Source organism: Nelumbo lutea, chromosome 2 (assembly GCF_056320005.1).
Source record: "Nelumbo lutea isolate HS-2025 chromosome 2, American lotus-T2T, whole genome shotgun sequence".
Classification (NCBI taxonomy): Eukaryota; Viridiplantae; Streptophyta; class Magnoliopsida; order Proteales; family Nelumbonaceae; genus Nelumbo; species Nelumbo lutea.
Genome location: NC_142685.1, coordinates 71,975,111 through 71,992,691, shown reverse-complemented (window position 1 = coordinate 71,992,691; position 17,581 = coordinate 71,975,111). Strand labels below are relative to the sequence as shown.

Sequence of the window (17,581 nt, the reverse complement as noted above, 5' to 3'; positions counted from 1 at the left end):
TTAGGGTGTCATTATGGTATGGACAACTTAGACCATAATTTATATAAATGTATATGTAGATTTTATGCAATTCATATAGATTTTTCCGAGTATAAATTTAAATAAATTCAGAAAATGTAATGGATTTATGCTTATTTTGCATAAATTATAATTGATTCATATCTAGTATGTCAATTGCATGCATATCTAGTTGTCAAAAAGCATGTATTTCTAATGTGTTTATACAATGGTTTTAAAAAATAAACCGGTGATCAAACCGGTTAGGGGTCCGGTTACCGGTTCGAATGGTCCGACCGTTCAATCCGAACGGCCATCCAGTTCTGACAAAAAAAAATAAAAAATTTAAAAAATTGGAGAACGGTCAAAACCGTTTGAACGGTTAATCGGCCAGTTCAGTGGTTTACCAACCAAACTCAACGGTTTTGGAGGAAAACGAAACTAGTCAGGTGATTGGTTCCCGGTTTTTTCGGTCCAGTCCAGTTTTGAAAACTGTGGTTTATACATCTTGTATGGTTAGTTTTGCTTTAAAACGTGTTATTGAAGTAATTTTAAGATCTATAAGAACTTTCTTTTTCTACCATTTTCATTTACATTATCCTAACATTTCCCAAGCAAGTCTTCATACATTTCTTAAAAGGGCTCGACTATGATATGGGAAAGATATGATTTGAATAACTTCCAACTAATCAATTAGAATCATAAATGTGATAGCCAATCAGGTGTTACTTATCAAAATTCATAGGTGGGTTTTGATTGGTCAAAACTCTTTTCATACCATGTCTTTCCCACATCATAGATTTTCCCTTCTTAAAATTACCATTTCGAAACTCTTTGTGATATTGATACTTTGGACCTTGATGTCTTGGGATACTCCCATGCGAAGGACTGAATTTATTCTATAGACAATGCATGGTAGTTAACTAGTTATCTCGGAGTAACATCATATCCATTGTTAATTGGCTTGATGTACATAGCCGGGCATAATTTTATGCGCAAGTCAATTACATTGTGTTTGGTTTGAAAGAAAAGGTGTAGGGTCAAGGTTCAAAGTATTGATATGTATCGGCCCGTATCAGTTGATACGTATCATGCCGATGGATTACTGAATGCCCCTCCAGGGATTGTATAAGGTCAACCACTGGTTTAGAGGGTAGCCGAGCCTTAAACCGACCCCTCTAAACCGGTTAAAAAAATAATAAAACATAAAAAAAATGTACTGTCACAGCATGTTGATATTTAGAACCTACACAAGGGTGAGGAAGGGAAAGGTAGGAAAACCAAACACATGTATTTTCCCTTCCTTTCCCTACCATTTCTTTCAAACCAACAACAGCGGTGGTCTATTTTATAACAGCTGATGAAGTGGTTGAACAAAAAACACTGCTTTACCTATATAAAAACTTATTGCCTTGTTGCTTTGTGGTCTCCTTATTGGCTGAAACTGAAGTTGAAAAATAATATTTTATAAATTAATTATTTTATCCACTAAATGACAAAGCAAAATGAGTTTTTTTTTTTTTCATCAATTTTCAGCCGTTATCAAGCAGCCCCTTAAACCTTTATCCATGATGAATGTATTACAAAATCTGAAGTACAATGTTCAAGCGGAGTCCGGATTTGCTTCTCATAGAATTTACATCTATTTCATAGTATGTCCTGGCCGTACATTGGGAACATTTCCTGTATTTGTATTTATTATTTATGAAGAGATATTTCCAATACATAGTCAGATGTGGATGTGAGGTTGGTGTGAGGAGAGCTCTACTGGACTAATTACAATCCATGCAGGGCCCACACATCAGGGCGATCCGGAGTATCACGATTGACCAGTATATTCCTCCCCGTCCCTACATATTGTAGTGAGTTAATTACTAGCTGCACACGGGTTGTACTAAATATGTGAAACTAGAAGGCTGAATACAGTAGGATTTGAAAAGAATTTTGCCATTTAGCTGGAGAACTGACTGCTTTGTTGCCTTCTGAACCTGCTGGGCTAATTAAATCCCGTGAGGATGAAGCTAACTTGTTTAGGAGGATGTGTCCAAGATGCTTAAGATTCCTTTTAATCAGAGTAATTTTCATAAACATGATGACATATATTATCTTAGACAGTAGGGAATTCACAGATCTTTTCTATTAAGGTCCGGTTCGTTTTTTGGGAAGTCATTTATCTATTCTTTTGGCTCCGTTTGTTTGTGATATAAACGTTAAATTGGGGTATTTATATATTTTGGTTTACATTTACAAGCATTTATTTGATACGTAAAAAAATAATGATTATTAGAGTAAAAATGTATTTTCTGACACTTTTGTATTCTGAGAAGAGAATATTACTATACCTATTTTTTGGATACAATTTTGTGTTTTTTTGATAATTAACTTTTTGACCACAGTTAAGGTATTGAAGCATAAGATAGTTGGAGCATTTAATGATGGGCCTACACTTTTGCACTAATTTCAAACAAACAAGATGAATGCAAAAACAGTTTTAAATGTGAACGGTGTTTGCATTCATGAACTGAAAAATGGGTAAATATGTAGTATACTTATTTGCGTTTGTATTGCAACCAAACGCAGCCAATTTTTCAGGTAAACAAGATATTAACTATTTTATCCATAGAAGGACATTATTGTCCCATTTATGTATTGACAACTTTTCCTCCAAATAAAAAAGTTATCCACTTGGGAGATGGATAAGTGATAATAATTAGGGAAAATGATTTTTCTGCAAACCATACATAATTCTGAAAAAAGAACATGGATATCTGAATCAATAGAAACCGAAATCCCATTAACTGATTTCTCCCCTCTCAAAATCTGAAAACCGAAGAGGACTAAGTGTTGATTTAGAGGAAATGTCATATGAGCTCTCTTAAAATGGATAATGTGCTGTGTCGGACAAGTGTTCGAGTTCAATACTCCACAGATTATTGAAGGGACTTCTAGGTAAATGAACAGCCAATCTATAATATGAATCCTCCATTTTTTGTATTAAATGTAAACAAAGGTGGCGCTTTTGTAGGTATATAATGTAACAATTCAAAAAATATGAACTAAATTTTAATATTTCATACAATTTTTACTAAGCGAGTCCATATGCTATCTCATCTTGCCGAGTCAGACCTTTGGACATGTGTTGGATTCCAATTCCCCTACCTTGTCCATGCAACACTGTCTAGAGAGTAGCATAAAATTTAGAACTTCATTGAAACCCATAAAAAATTTCAGGTTATTTTTCTCATATTTTCTCATTCTTTAAAATACCGAAAGAATTCACATCTGCCCCCCACAACACATCTCAAGCATGTATTAGGAACATCTGCCGATAACAAGTACGAAATGTGAACTCATATCGGAGTTATCAATGATTCAACTATAGTGGTCTATATGCACCATTATTGCTTTTTAATGGCAAAATTAACCTCTACAGACCAATCTGCCATACTAACTTATTTTTATATGTAAATACTCTTACTTTATTTCTCTCCCCTATTTCACCAATGTTTCAATTTACCAACTGAAAGTTCAATTCAAGTGAATGAATAACTTTTGATTTGTTTTTTGTTTGAAACTTGCTTCTTTGAATTTTGATTCAAGTGATAGAGTTGAATGGAAGGTATCATTATAATTTGTTTTCTTTTCAACAACAAATGTAGTGAGAGAGGGGAAAAAAGATATACTGCAGCCGTGGTTGCATGCCAACCCGAATATATGAAATGTGAACCTGCCAATGTTTATTTATTTATTTATTTTTTATGTCTTCTAAGGGCTTCACAACAGGGTAGAATTTGAATAGAATCAGGTAATATCTGAATTTGAACCCAATTAAAAAATTTGATATCCGATGGATATTAAAAATTTATATTCAAGTTCTATTCGATTAAGTATTCAAATATTCGATTTGATTCGAATTAGTCCAATTAATTATCTGAGGTAATTAATAAATATATATAATAAATATTTCATTTTATAACATATATAAATATATATTTTATTTATATACTTTAATTATTATATATAAGTTATATAAAACATTTAAATATTTTATATATTATATATAAGAATTGAATAATTGATCAAATCTGGATATTTATCTAATCTAATCAGGTCATATATGAATTTGATTCGATTATGTCCAATCTCGAATTCAAAATTGGATTTTCGAATACCGTTGACACCCCTAGGGGTAGCCCATCCCCCAACCCATGACCTCCCAACCCAGGTGAAGGCTGGATTCAATCCCAAGTCTCTGCTACGATCAACAGGAGACCTTACCAACCAACTGGTGATATTTTTTTCTATTTTTTTATTTTTTTTTCTTTCATACTTTGGCATATTAGCATTTTAGTGAGTGATCTTTGAGAATGGTTGTAAGAAATTCACTCTTTTAGTTTTTCTTTCACCGCTTTGAGTATGTGGACCTGACGAGCTTAGAGATCAATTCACTCTTTTTTTTAGCCATGTATAAGCACTTAAATATTCAAAAACTCTTAAACAAATCCTACCTAGATTTATTTTAAATACAATCTGAATAATTTTAAAATATTTATTTACTATTTTAGTCTAACTAAATAATTTATTTGTTAGTTTCCAAGAGACACAACAGGAGTTTTGAGGAGATTTTTTGTGGTTGACTACAACATTATCGTTTGTATTTACTAGCGGGAACTCGTGTAATGAATGGACTTTGTTAAGCGGAAGCTAAATAATAGAAATATATTATAATAGAAAATTGTTTAATATTTTAATATTTTAAATAATTAATAATTATTTATATTCTATGTACTATTTTTAATAAATTTTTCAATACAACAACAACAATAATAACAATAGTAATAATTAATTTCAACTAGAGTTGTTCATTAAATCGATGAAACTAACCATCTTGATCCAACTTGACCTGAGTTGGTCGATTTTCTAGTACTTCCGATTGGATTTGGTTCAATAATTTATGAATGAACTTTGTTAAGTGAAAGCTAAATAATAGAAATATATAATAGTAGACAATTGTTTTATATTTTAATTTATTAATTTTTTTTTCAATACAACAACAACAACAACAACAACAACAACAACAACTTCAACTAGAGTTGTTCATTAAATCGATGAAACTGACCATCTTGACCCAACTTGACCTGAGTTGGTCGATTTTCTAGTACTTCCAATTGGCTTCGGTTCAATAATTTTCCAACCTAACCAGGTCGAGTTGATTTCAGTTTGGCCATTTGTAATCTGACCAAAATTTCTTAGCCTAAAAGTGAGAAAATTCTCATATTTCTTAGTCTAAAATATTTTATATTTTAAATTTTAAATTATTTTTAATAATATTGTTATATATATATTTAAATTTAAATTTAACTATTTAAGTTTCTTTTGAATTGATTGACCAAATTGAAAATCGACCTAAAATGATATCAATGTTTTCAATTCGTTGTCGACCTAGCAGGTTAAATTGTACGAACCGTCACCTTAACTTGATTCTGAATCCAATTCTGTTGAAACCCACCCTTTGCTTAAACACTGTTGACTTGGTCATAAATGATCTGACCCGAATGGTTAAATCGTTGACCCATTTAGTATGTGCAATCTTTTGAAGGCCATAACTTTGCACTTAGATGTCTGATTGAGGTGATTTTTTTTTTTGTTTTTGATTTTGGGTAACTTTTCAAAATCCATGCATCCCAAGGTGCCATGGGTGCCTTGCATCGCTATTTTTGTGAAAAAAACATTTTTTTGGCCTCAAATCATAATTTTTAATATTTTTATAAATAAAAAAATAAAAAACTGAATTAAAAACATAAATTGAATATAAAATAATATATATACTATATGTAAAACATAATTATACACTAATTATTGATAAAACATATATTTGCACACATATATGTACATTATTCACATTTATGTATGCATATAAATATACTTATTTAAATATATAGAGTGTTGATGTGGAACGGTTTGACTTGTTCAACCTAGATGGCCAAATTAGTGACCTAAGACCTCTGCAAAAACGGGTCCACCTACGGGTTGGTTTTTATTTTTATTAAAAACAATAATTATTAACACCAATTATATTTATTAACAATATTTGGTAATTTATTATATTTGATAAATATTAATGGTATTTATTAATAAATATCCTCAAGAAAAATAATGGTAATTAATTTAAATAAATAGGGTTATTTTTTGATAATTTTATGATAATTTCTGAATATGTCTACTATTTTTTGATAAATAACGGTATTAACAGTATTTATTAATAAAAATAATTACCAAAAATACTTCAAAATACCCAAAGTACAAAAAAGTACTTTAAGTATTAGAAAAAATTACAAAAAAAAATCACTGAAAATAAATTAAAAGTAACTATAAATAAATACAATTCTATTATTTATTAAATCAAACACTATCCAAAATTGTAGGATTTTTTTGTACTTTTTATTAATAATATTTATCAAATTTAGGTAAAAAAGTAATTATTGGAACTAATTATATTTATTAACAATATTTGGTAATTTATTATATTTGATAAATATTAATGGTATTTAATAATAAATTACAAAAGATACTCATAATACCAAAAATTGTGTTTATTAATAAATACTCTTAATAAATATAATGGTAATTGATTTAATCCTTATTTATTAATTATTTTACGGAAATTTTTGAAAATGTCTACTTTTCTTGATAAATAAGAGTATTAACAGTATCTATTAATAAAAATAATTACCATAAATACTTTAAAAAATACCAAAAGTACAAAAAACGTTACTCAAAATAATTAAAAATAACCATAAATACATACAATTATATTATTATTAAATAAAAAAGTATCCAAATTTCTAGTATTTTTTGTAACTTTATTAATAATATTTATCAAATTTCGGTAAAATAACAATAATTATCAATTACAGTAATTATAGACACTAATTATACTTTTAACAGTATTTGGTATTTTATTATATTTGATAAATATTAATGGTATTTATTAATAAATTACCTAAGATACTCTTAATACCGAAAATGGTATTTATTAATAAATACTCTTAATGTATTTATTAATAAATAATGTCTACTATTTTTTCATAAATACGATTAATCAATAATTGATATGGTAACCAATTGTAATTAATACGGTTCAATACAGTAATCAATATTTCCAAAAATATATTGAGATTAGGAAAGATACAAATGATAAATTTTACAAACAGCCACATTGATCACGCTGGGTGTTGCTTGATTTATTAGGCTGAAATGGCCAAGAGTCCTTGTTCATGTAGGATGATGTGCACTAATACGGTACCGCCTCAAGCAAAATTGTTTAGAGAGGACATGAAGATTGGACCAATGTTTTAAAAACTGACCCGAGACTGAATCATTTTTGCCTCTGGGTTGCGTGTCACTGGTTTGACCATCCGGGTTGAATGGGTGTACCATGTTAGCAATGCATAAATTATATATATGTGGCAATTTTTTATGATGATGATAGAAAATATTATGTTTCCAAAATTTTTTACAATGGTTTTTATATTTCTATGTCTGTAAAAGTTATTCATATTTGTCATACTTATTTTTGTTTAATATAATGAATATACAATATTAGAGATGTATTCAAATAGTTTCTACAACAAGCTTTTGATGGAAGTGTGCACGTTCTTTGCACATGGTAATTTTAGATGATAATGATAGTAACAATGTATCCAAAATTTTCTATAAAATTCATGTATTTTTTATTTTCAATGTTAATTAGATGCAGATTGCAAATTTGAATCCGATTATGTAAACACCCCATAGTGGGCTGCAAAGGTTCAGGTATCATTGACAGGCCTAACTACTTTGCTAGACTCTTCTCTTTGTAATTTTTTATCTTTTTAGTGTATCTTTTTTTTTGTTCATTCATAGAAAAATGTAAGCTTTAAAGGGAGAGAGAGTTGGATGAGTTAAAAAGTAGTAGTTCAAATTACATTTTAAACCTCACAATTAAATAGGGATTAAATTAAAAAATGGATATTTTAGTCAAAAGAAAGTTGCACAATCTTATTCATATTTTTAATAGTAGCGTAAATATATAATTACAAATGTGTTTAAATTTTTTTATAATTTTTTTATTTGTGTGTAAAAATAATTATGTTATGTATATTTTTTTTTGTTTAATATGATATTATATATGCGTCTAAATGTTTTCTTTTTGTAAAATTTATGTATTTTTTCATTTTTTGTGTTTTATATTTTATTAATTTTTATTATTTAATTATGACATTAAATTATTTGACCCAAAAGTTGAATTATTGATCTCTACCAAATAGAAAAATAGTTTCATTTTTGTTAGTTTTTAATTATATATGTATTTCATTTTCATCATTAATAAAAATAAGGGATTTTTACGATTCAATCCACCACAGAATTGGTCAATTTTTTTCCCAATATATTTATGCCTAGCTCCCCCTATATACACCATCCCCCTGGTGAATTTGGCTTCTTTCCCCCCATGATATTGACCCAAACTATATGATCGTATTGTGATTATATTATGAATTCTGAGGTGGAGTGAACAATAAAAACCCCTAAAAATACTTCTTGTTTATTACACTTATTTTTTATTTTGATTAATAAAAATATTACAAATGCATTTAGTTTTTTCTAATTTTTGTATTTTTCTATATTTAGTTCTATTTAAAAATTTTATTATTTGACTATGACTTCATGGGTTGACCATTTTGATGTGAATGACTGAATTGCTTAGTCATCACTTGGATAAAGAATGGTTTTGTTTTTGAGTATATTTTAAAACATATGTATTTATATTGTTAAAATTATTGGGCATAGATATAATTAGTAGCATTTATTGGTGAAAAGATAACTTAAATATACGATCTAATAAGAAAGAATGGGAGTTAATACCTTAAATATAAGACTCAATGAAAGGGGATTAAATGATGTGAAAAGCATGAATTGAAATTACATTTTCAATCCTCATAATTGGAGATGGACTAAATACACAAATATGGGTATTTTAGTCAAGAAAAATTCCACAAGCATACCCACCCATTACAGCAACGAGTTAAGTTGGGTCGAATTACCCATTAGGGTAAGGGTGGGTTGGGTTGAGGTTTCATACTTTCATCGGAGGACCTATAGTCTGTTTAGGGTTTGAAACTTCTAAACTTTGAATGTTTCTCAACCACTTTGCCATTCTCAAATGTTTAGGGCTTGAAGTTTTCTCTCTAACCTTTCACCTTCATCAGTTCTTAGGTAGGTGAAGCTTGAAGCTTCACTTGATCGCTGCCTTTCTTCTCCTCTCTTCTCATCATCTATGTTAGTTAGGGATTGGTCAAGGATTGAAGTTGCAAATGGTTAGGGTTTGGATGCTCAAAGCTTCACTCAATCACCGCCCTCTGTTCTCCTCTTCCACCCCCTCAGATGTTGGCATGCTACTCTAAATGTCCAACATGCTCTTCTACTCTGACTAAGAGAAGATTGAATCTATCTCCTAACACCAATTTGTAGAGAAGACAAGGAATTAGGGTTTGCAAGTCTGAAGCTTCACCAATCATCACCGATGCTCCCTCTGTTCTCCTCTTCCACCTCTGTTTACCAGTCACAGCTAATGCTCGATGACCGCCTTTGTACCAATGATGACCCTTGCCTTTAGTTTGCTAATTTGTCCATTCTTATTTGATTCTTTTCTAGTTTCTCCATAATTTTCCACAATTTCTTGTTTTTCCTATGTTCATTATTCAATGATTGCAAAAAATAATTATATATGGGTATAAAATTAAGGTAGTGTTTGAGAACACTTAAAAGCAGTACTTCTTATAAGACATGGACCACACATGAAGTGATTTTTAAGTACTTATGGGTGTTTGATAAAAAAAATGGGAACGAAGTACTTCTTTGAAAAAGTGACTTCAAGTTGATTTTTTTAAGTACTTCTTGAAGATGTACTTCTCTAAAAATATGGGAGGACCTAGTCCCTATTATTTTCTTTTAATACCCAAAATGCCCCCACACGAGGGTATTATTTTGACATTGTTTAAGCATCATTTTCTCTATTTTTTAAGCCCACCGTTGTAGGGTTGGAGATCTGGGTTTCAAATTGAAGCTATTGTTGATCGTCTCTTGAGACAAATAACAAAGTAGATTGAGAGGAGGAGATTGAAAAAATAAATTCTTGCTTTCTGGCTCTAGACCGAGCAATAGATTCTCGATTCTTGAGCATGCGCTTTTTCCGTCGATCTCCAAAATTTTCATTAGTGTTTGGAACCCTTTTTCAGCAAAATGGAGAAAAGGCCGAAGAAGAACCGAAAGAGTCAAAAGGAGCATTCAAGGAAGGAAGAAACAAGGGTGTAGCAGTTGCCAGAGCCATATAATTGCAAGTGTGGCCTCAACGAATCAGTGTTGTCAAGTAATGAAATTCTGGGCTCAGATTCAAACTTAAGACAGTAGGGGGCCGTGGTGGTGGAGAAGCGAAGGCAGTGATATCAGAAGAAGTTGTGGGATTAACAGAGACAATGCTTGTTGGTGGATCAGTAGTGTTGAAGGGTCAAGCAAGGAAGTCTTGAAAAATCATTCCGCGGAAGTTGGTAGTATCAGTGTCGGAGACTTTGGGAAGGGTTGATTCTTTGGTGCCAGTGGCAGCTACAGCTGCAGGGTGGTCATTGAGAGAAGTGAGGTTGATGTCTTTCCATACTTCTTCCATGGTTCTCCTCGTAAGGGTTGGGAGGTGGGTTGAAGGTGAAAAGGGGGAGAGAGATGAAGATGAAGATGATGATTTTGAGGACGAAGAAGAGACTCTATTGTTGTATTTACTGTTGAGATTTCTGGTGTCTTCGCCACCTAATGGTGATGATTGCCTGGTGACAGTGATGGCGGAAAGAAGAAAGGAGAGAGATGAAAAAAGAGTGTGAGTGAATGAGTAATGGTAAAGGAAAAGAGTGGAAGGTGATTGTATATAGAGCATATATAGATGATGATGGATCAGTTCATCAGTCTGAAATTGGAATTGTAAAATGGAAAGAGTTATAGGCTGTGCCTGTGTATGTGATTGTTACTAGTGACTTTTTTTTTTTTTACTGTGCATGGTATTGCCGAACTCCAGGTAATTAAAACGTAAAATTAATCGAACTCCAATTCAAAGCAGATATTTTTGCAGAGGAAGAAGAAGAAGAACTGGAGGAGATGTATCGGTTTGTCGAGATTCAATTAGTTTATTGATACATATATGAAAATGATACACCCAAAAATCCATAGAGGAGGAAAAACTATTCTATTGTCAAAAGTAGATGAAATACTGGTACCCAGAAAAAGAAATTGGAATTGAAGCTCGAAAAACTTCAATTGGAACTGAGAAACAGGGAAAGAAGATACCCCAGAAAAATTCAAAAAAGTGGGTCACCACGCGGGTCCTCCAGTTTCCCAACAATAATCTCTGATACCCCTCTCAATTTTTTGATCAAATCCCCCACTATGAAAACTATTTCCTTTGGACATCCATCATCCATTACCATTACCTCCATGCTCAATTTAACTAATCAATCTCCCTATAGGCTAGAAGTACAAGCGATTTCTAATGAAGAAATGTATCATTCTTCTTTTTTTTTTTTCTTCTAACTTGAAATTCCCCTATTTTTTCTTCATTTTTGTATATTTTTTTACATTGTTTGAATTATTTTTTATGCAAATAATGATGTTAAAAATGAGTGAAGTGAGGGTTAAAATTGTCATTTGTGTCAATATAAGCACTTATGAGGAACGTAGCTTACCAAACATTCTCACCCCAATAAGTGCTTAAAATCATAATAAGTGATTTAAAAAGTATGTTACCAAATGGTCTTAAGTGGTTGTTAAAATAAGTACTTTTAAGAAGTACTTGTGAAACAAATACTTAATCATCAAACAGGGCCTATGGCCTTTTGTTCAATCTCTATAACTAAGGCTTTTTGACAGTGGATTTTTTGCTTAAGGCTGCATTTGGAAAGGATGCAAATATGTGTGAATGCAAATATGAAGATTGTAAAATGGTTCATATAAATTGCAAAGTTGGGCTAGTTTTGTATTGACAAATTTACCTTCTTACAAACAAACTTTTAGCTGTAATGGATGCAAACACGAATTCCAATAAAGCATATGCTTTTTTTTTTATCAAAATCCCACTTGAATGCAAACATACTTCTTTTTTATTGATATACTTTTACATCTTATTATCAATGTAAATATGCATTGGTCGGTCATTTGGCAATGCAAAAGTGTAATGTTGCGAAACACAGCCTTAGTGGAAGAACACTCTCCTCTTCTCCCAATTTGCATTTTCTACAAATTTTTATATAATTTTTTTACAAAAATTTCTGCATTTTCTATGCTTTTATTTTTTTATTTTTTGTAAATTTTTTACATTTTGTGCATTTCTGTATTTTTTACAATTCTCTATTAATTTTTGTAGTTTACTTTGCATTTTCTGATATTTGGCTCAAATGTTTTTGCAATTCTACTTTTTTTTTTGGTATATATATATATATTTGAAATTTTTATTAATTTCTGTATTTTTATGTAATTTTTTGGCTAAAATATATTTAAAAAATCTGCATTTATAGGAAAGGCTAAATGGGCCAATATGAGTGAGGGTGGGTAAGGGTTAATATGGGTGGGTGAGTGTTAGGGTGGGTTATGACCCATTAACAAGGATTGGTGATGGGTCATGGTGGGTTGAAGGGTAAATATGTGTGGGTTGGTATTCAACCCTTATCCAACCCACCCATTTTCCACCACTAGTTTTAAATTTAATATTTGTAAATAAATATTAAAAATTGCAATTTGAGGCAAAAAATGGAGATAGCGGGGCAAGACGCCTATGGTGCCTTGGGATAAATAGATATTTAAAAGTTACCCAAAATAAAAAAAATTCATCTCAATTGGACATCGAAGTGCAACGTGATGGCCTCTTGAATTTTGCATACACATTTAGTGTGTAACCCATGACCCAATCATTGGGTCAATTGAGTCAACGGTCTAACCATCCGAGTTGGATGTTTGACCATCTACTAGGTTTTACTAAAACCGGACCTGAAATTTTGACTGGGCGATGGTTTGAGCGATTCAAGATCAACAATGGATTGAAAACACTGGGGGACCATAAATGTTCAATTTTGTGATTAAACAACAGCTTTGGTAGGACATCAGAAAGTTGATTAATAGCTGAGAGATACTGAACTTATTATAAAGATGTTTTGAGAATGTGATCCTATAGGAGGAAGTGAATATCAACCTCCACAAGATTGGTGCGAGAATGGAACACTTGATGAGTAGCAAGATAAGTTGCACCTTTATATGTTATCACACCATGCAAGCAATGGAGCAAGATGAAAACTTATTAACAATTGGATCAGTTAAGTGGGTAGAAAACCCAAAGTAATAACTCAATTGTAACAAGAACCAAGAAACAAAATTAAAATTCAGTATTGGATCTTGCAATAGTAGGTTGCTTTCTAGAGCTCCTCATCTCCATGTGAGATAGTATTGTTGCTCAAGACAGAACATAGCCACCAATAGAACACCTATCGGTTGTGCAATTAGTTCAGTTCAGCATTTGAATAAGCAACCAATTCAAGAGATGATTGAGAAGAGAAGAACAAGCCGAAGTGTAAGGTGTGTTGTAGCATAAAATACACTTAATGGTGGGCCAATGAGAAGAAAGAAAAATAGCAACAAAATTGCTATTTAATCAGAAGAAAATAATAGTAATAGAAGAGATTCTTAACCAAAATACACAAAGATTTAGCTTCTTAACCAAAATACACTTAAGAAATAGTGTAAGGTGTGTTGTAGCATAAAATACACTTAAGAATTTAGATTCTTAACCAAAATGTGTGTTTTTATAGCAAATAATTTGAAGTGGTCAAAAGGCTGACTCAAACTTAATTGTTTGAAAGCTCTACCAATGAAACACCAATTTGATGATCTAAGGGCATCTGATCACATAGATTCTAGTCTTAGTCCTGTTGTCTTTCATATGGAATCCCCGAGTCAGTTGTTATTATGTTTGAACCAAAATAATACCCAATAGTACACCATTTCCTACATCAGAGTCCTTGATTAGATGACTGATTGGATGGTTAAAGTACTTGATTCATCAACAAGGTCACTTAATGGGTCCAGAATAGTATGATTTTCAAAATCTTCAGTAAATGGTTAATGAGGTTGATCCCATGTATGGTGTAAGAAATCTCATCGAGTCATCAAAATTCACATCAAATGAATAGGAACAGATAAAAAAGGAGTTTTGGGAATACAAAGTCAGGAGAGAGGTGTACTATGGTAACTGGTCATATAGTGCAAAAAGATAGAGAGAAAAACAAATATATGAAAAAGGAGATGGAGATGGGACACACACTTGATCTCATGTGTGAATTAAATTTTAAGAAATTTTGAAAAATATATAAAAAAAAACACATAGGAAAAGCCATGTGATTGTCTTCCTTCTATAATAATATATATAATCTTTGAATCCAAGTATTAATCATGACTTCAAATCCACTAATATCAGATCCAAATCCAACATCTTTTTGGTAAGTTAAACATTAATATGTGCTTAACAGTTTATAAACTAATAGTATCCAAATTATGGTGCCGATATACACATAATTTGGATGATTATAGCTTAAATTTTGGAAACAGTCTCTCTATATAGGGGTAAGGCTGCGTACATCTGTTCTCCCCAAACCCTGCATTGGCAGTAGCCTTGTGCAATGAGTTTTCTTTTTCTTTAGGAGGTTGATATTTTTTACGGAAAAGTAAGGGCAGGCCTAATGCAGATTTCTGAATGACCCTGCAAATCTATAAACATTTAAAAGGTTAAAAATTCACATTCTATGCACCCATACGGGCCCATGAATTGGCATCAATTCTAAGCTGGCACCTACCCCAACTGTACTTTGGGCCTATGAATTCTGACCCTGGGCTGAATGGTCATTCTCTATCTTTATATTTCAGCTACCTATATCCCTTTTACCCACATGGAGTAGTCTAGACTCTTTCTCAAGTAGGAATTCCTTCACATCGGCCATGCATTTGGTTCCACCATTCAATAGATCTAATTACCATCAAAATGCTGAGATTACACAAATAATTAAACCATTAAAATCCTCTCTCTCTCTCTCTCTCTCTCTCTCTCAAGTAGTAACATGCATTTGGTTCTATCATTCCATTCAATGAGATCTAATCACCATCATCTAAAATGTAATTAATAGGGTAAATTGCTGAAATCTCCCTGAAGTTTCTGGTTGTTGCTTAAACCTTCCCTAAAGTTGGGTAATTGCAATCACCTCCCCTAATATATATGTATATATATTAACATAGTTGAGTGTAGGGATGGCAATTTTCCCCATTTCCCCTATCTTCGTGGGGATCCGCGGGGATGGGGACGATTCCCCCCCAGCCCCCATGGGGACGGGGATGGGAAAATTTTCATCCCCGTTAGTGGGGACGGGGAGAGCATTCCCCGCCCCGTGGGGACCCTGATCCCCGCCCGTGGGATCCCCACTAATATATGTATATATGTATGTATACGTTATATATGTACATATATGTTTATATATTAATGTTTTAAAAATATGGTTGAATATGTTTGAATCTCCACGGGGATGGGGATAACTTTGTCCCCATTAGCGGGGATGGGAATGAGACATGAAAATGCCCAAAATATCCATACAGCTATTTTTGACCAAAATGTTTATTTTTTATATTTTCTCTTCATATGAACCGCTAGCCCAAACCCTTCCAATCTCTTTTCTGAAATTGAATTATTTTCCAATTGTGCTTTCATATCAATCACTCAAAGGTAAAGCTGGAACTTTAAATTCTCTTTTTATTTTGGTGTTTATAAAGTTCGTATGGTTTTTTCTCTGTAAAACCAGCCTCAATAGTATCTATATGGGTATTTTGGACACTTTCATACCTCTTATTAGATAAATCTAACATAGGCGGTCTACTTGTAATTATGTCGAAAAGTCCATGAGAGATGATTGCAATTACCAAAGTTTGCTGGAGGCGATTGCAATGGTCAAAAACTTTAGGGGAAGTATCAACAATTTACCCTAATTAATAATTTAGTAAACCCTAATTGCCTTTAATTTGTAAGGTGACTTGACCAACAAGCCTATGTCCATTTATACGGAAGAAGCCAAGGGACCCCCTTGTCGGACTGGTTTTGGGGGGAACCAATTCACAGTAGGACCAGTTTTTGGCATGGCACAGTAAGTCAGTAACAAATGAAATGTGAAAGTAACAAAAGCTGCAAAAACATGCATGCATGGGAGATATGGAGAGGACCTTTTTGAATGGGTATGACGTAGGACTCATGTGAAGTGAACCCCAATACATGTCAACGTCACAAAGAAGAGTTCACATTTGCATCCCAAAGAGGGCGCCCCACAATACATCTCAACCAAGATTCAAAATTTCGATATGACACATCCCGTATTGAACGTGTTGTATCGTATCTTTTGGGTCCCGATACATCTGTTTATAGGTGTTTTGAGACCTTATTCTTTTTTAATAAAAAATACATGTATTTAACTCCCTAAAAACTAAATTTTGAAAAAAAAAACTAAAAAAACCATGTTTCCACATGTATCAAAGTATCAATGCACCTTTGCCGATACGCCAAAATGTATCGGTACTTTGAACCATGATCTCAACTATGCAGTGGGAACATCTCCCGTAGTTGCGATTGAGAGATGATTCCAATACACAGTCGGGATGTGATGTGGGCCACTTGTGAGGCGCCCTCTGTCGGGTGCAGATGTAAATTCCTCCCAACAGAACAAAAAAGTGGGTGGGTTGGAGGGGGTGGGGGGTGGGGTGTGTGTGGGGGGGGGGGGCAAAGGAAAGAGAAATGGCCACTAACTGCTACGGAAATGGAGCCATGAATCTTTCCATCTCTGTTTGGGCCAATAAGAAGAGAAAGGATGGGTCATAATCATGTGCGTAATGATCATGATTTTTCTAAAATTTCCTTTTTCTTTTCAGCTCCTTTGTTTTTTTCTTCTTGGAATAGAAGAAAGGAAGAATTAATGCTTAAGTGAGATTAAAAGCCTCCAAAAGAGGGAAAAGAGGGTAGAGAGAGAGAGGAAGGAGAAAAAAAGTTGTTAAAGGTAAAAGAAATAAAGATTTTAAATCAGCCCCCCCATTGGATTGGTCCCCACAATTGTATTATAAACATCTCCCGATGATGACATCATCATTTCTGGTATCATCATTTAGAGATGTTCCTAATATATGGTAGGGATATGCTCTGGGACGTTGTGGGGGGCTGATTTGCTCTTGTAAAAAAAACCCAGGATTTTAATTTCTTGGAAATTAAACAATCAATCTGTGGCTGATTGGCTGATGGGTACAGCCGTACAATGCCATCCAACCCTCTCCCTCTCTCTCTCTGGGATGGTGTGGTCAGTTTGCCACCATACACTTATTCACTCTCTCATTTAAATGAAAAGAAAATCTAGATTATGAACTGAATTTATGATACTTTCATTACTTTATTTTTTTGGCCAAATCCCGGGCCAGACAGTTGGTCAGATTAGTTGAA

The 17,581-nt window shown here is 32.6% G+C and overlaps 1 pseudogene; it reads right to left on the bottom strand.

Annotated features, from left to right (window-relative positions):
* Positions 1–8,874: 8,874 nt before the first annotated feature.
* LOC148871479 (bZIP transcription factor 27-like) lies at positions 8,875–11,516 on the bottom strand (annotated as a pseudogene).
* Positions 11,517–17,581: the final 6,065 nt, after the last annotated feature.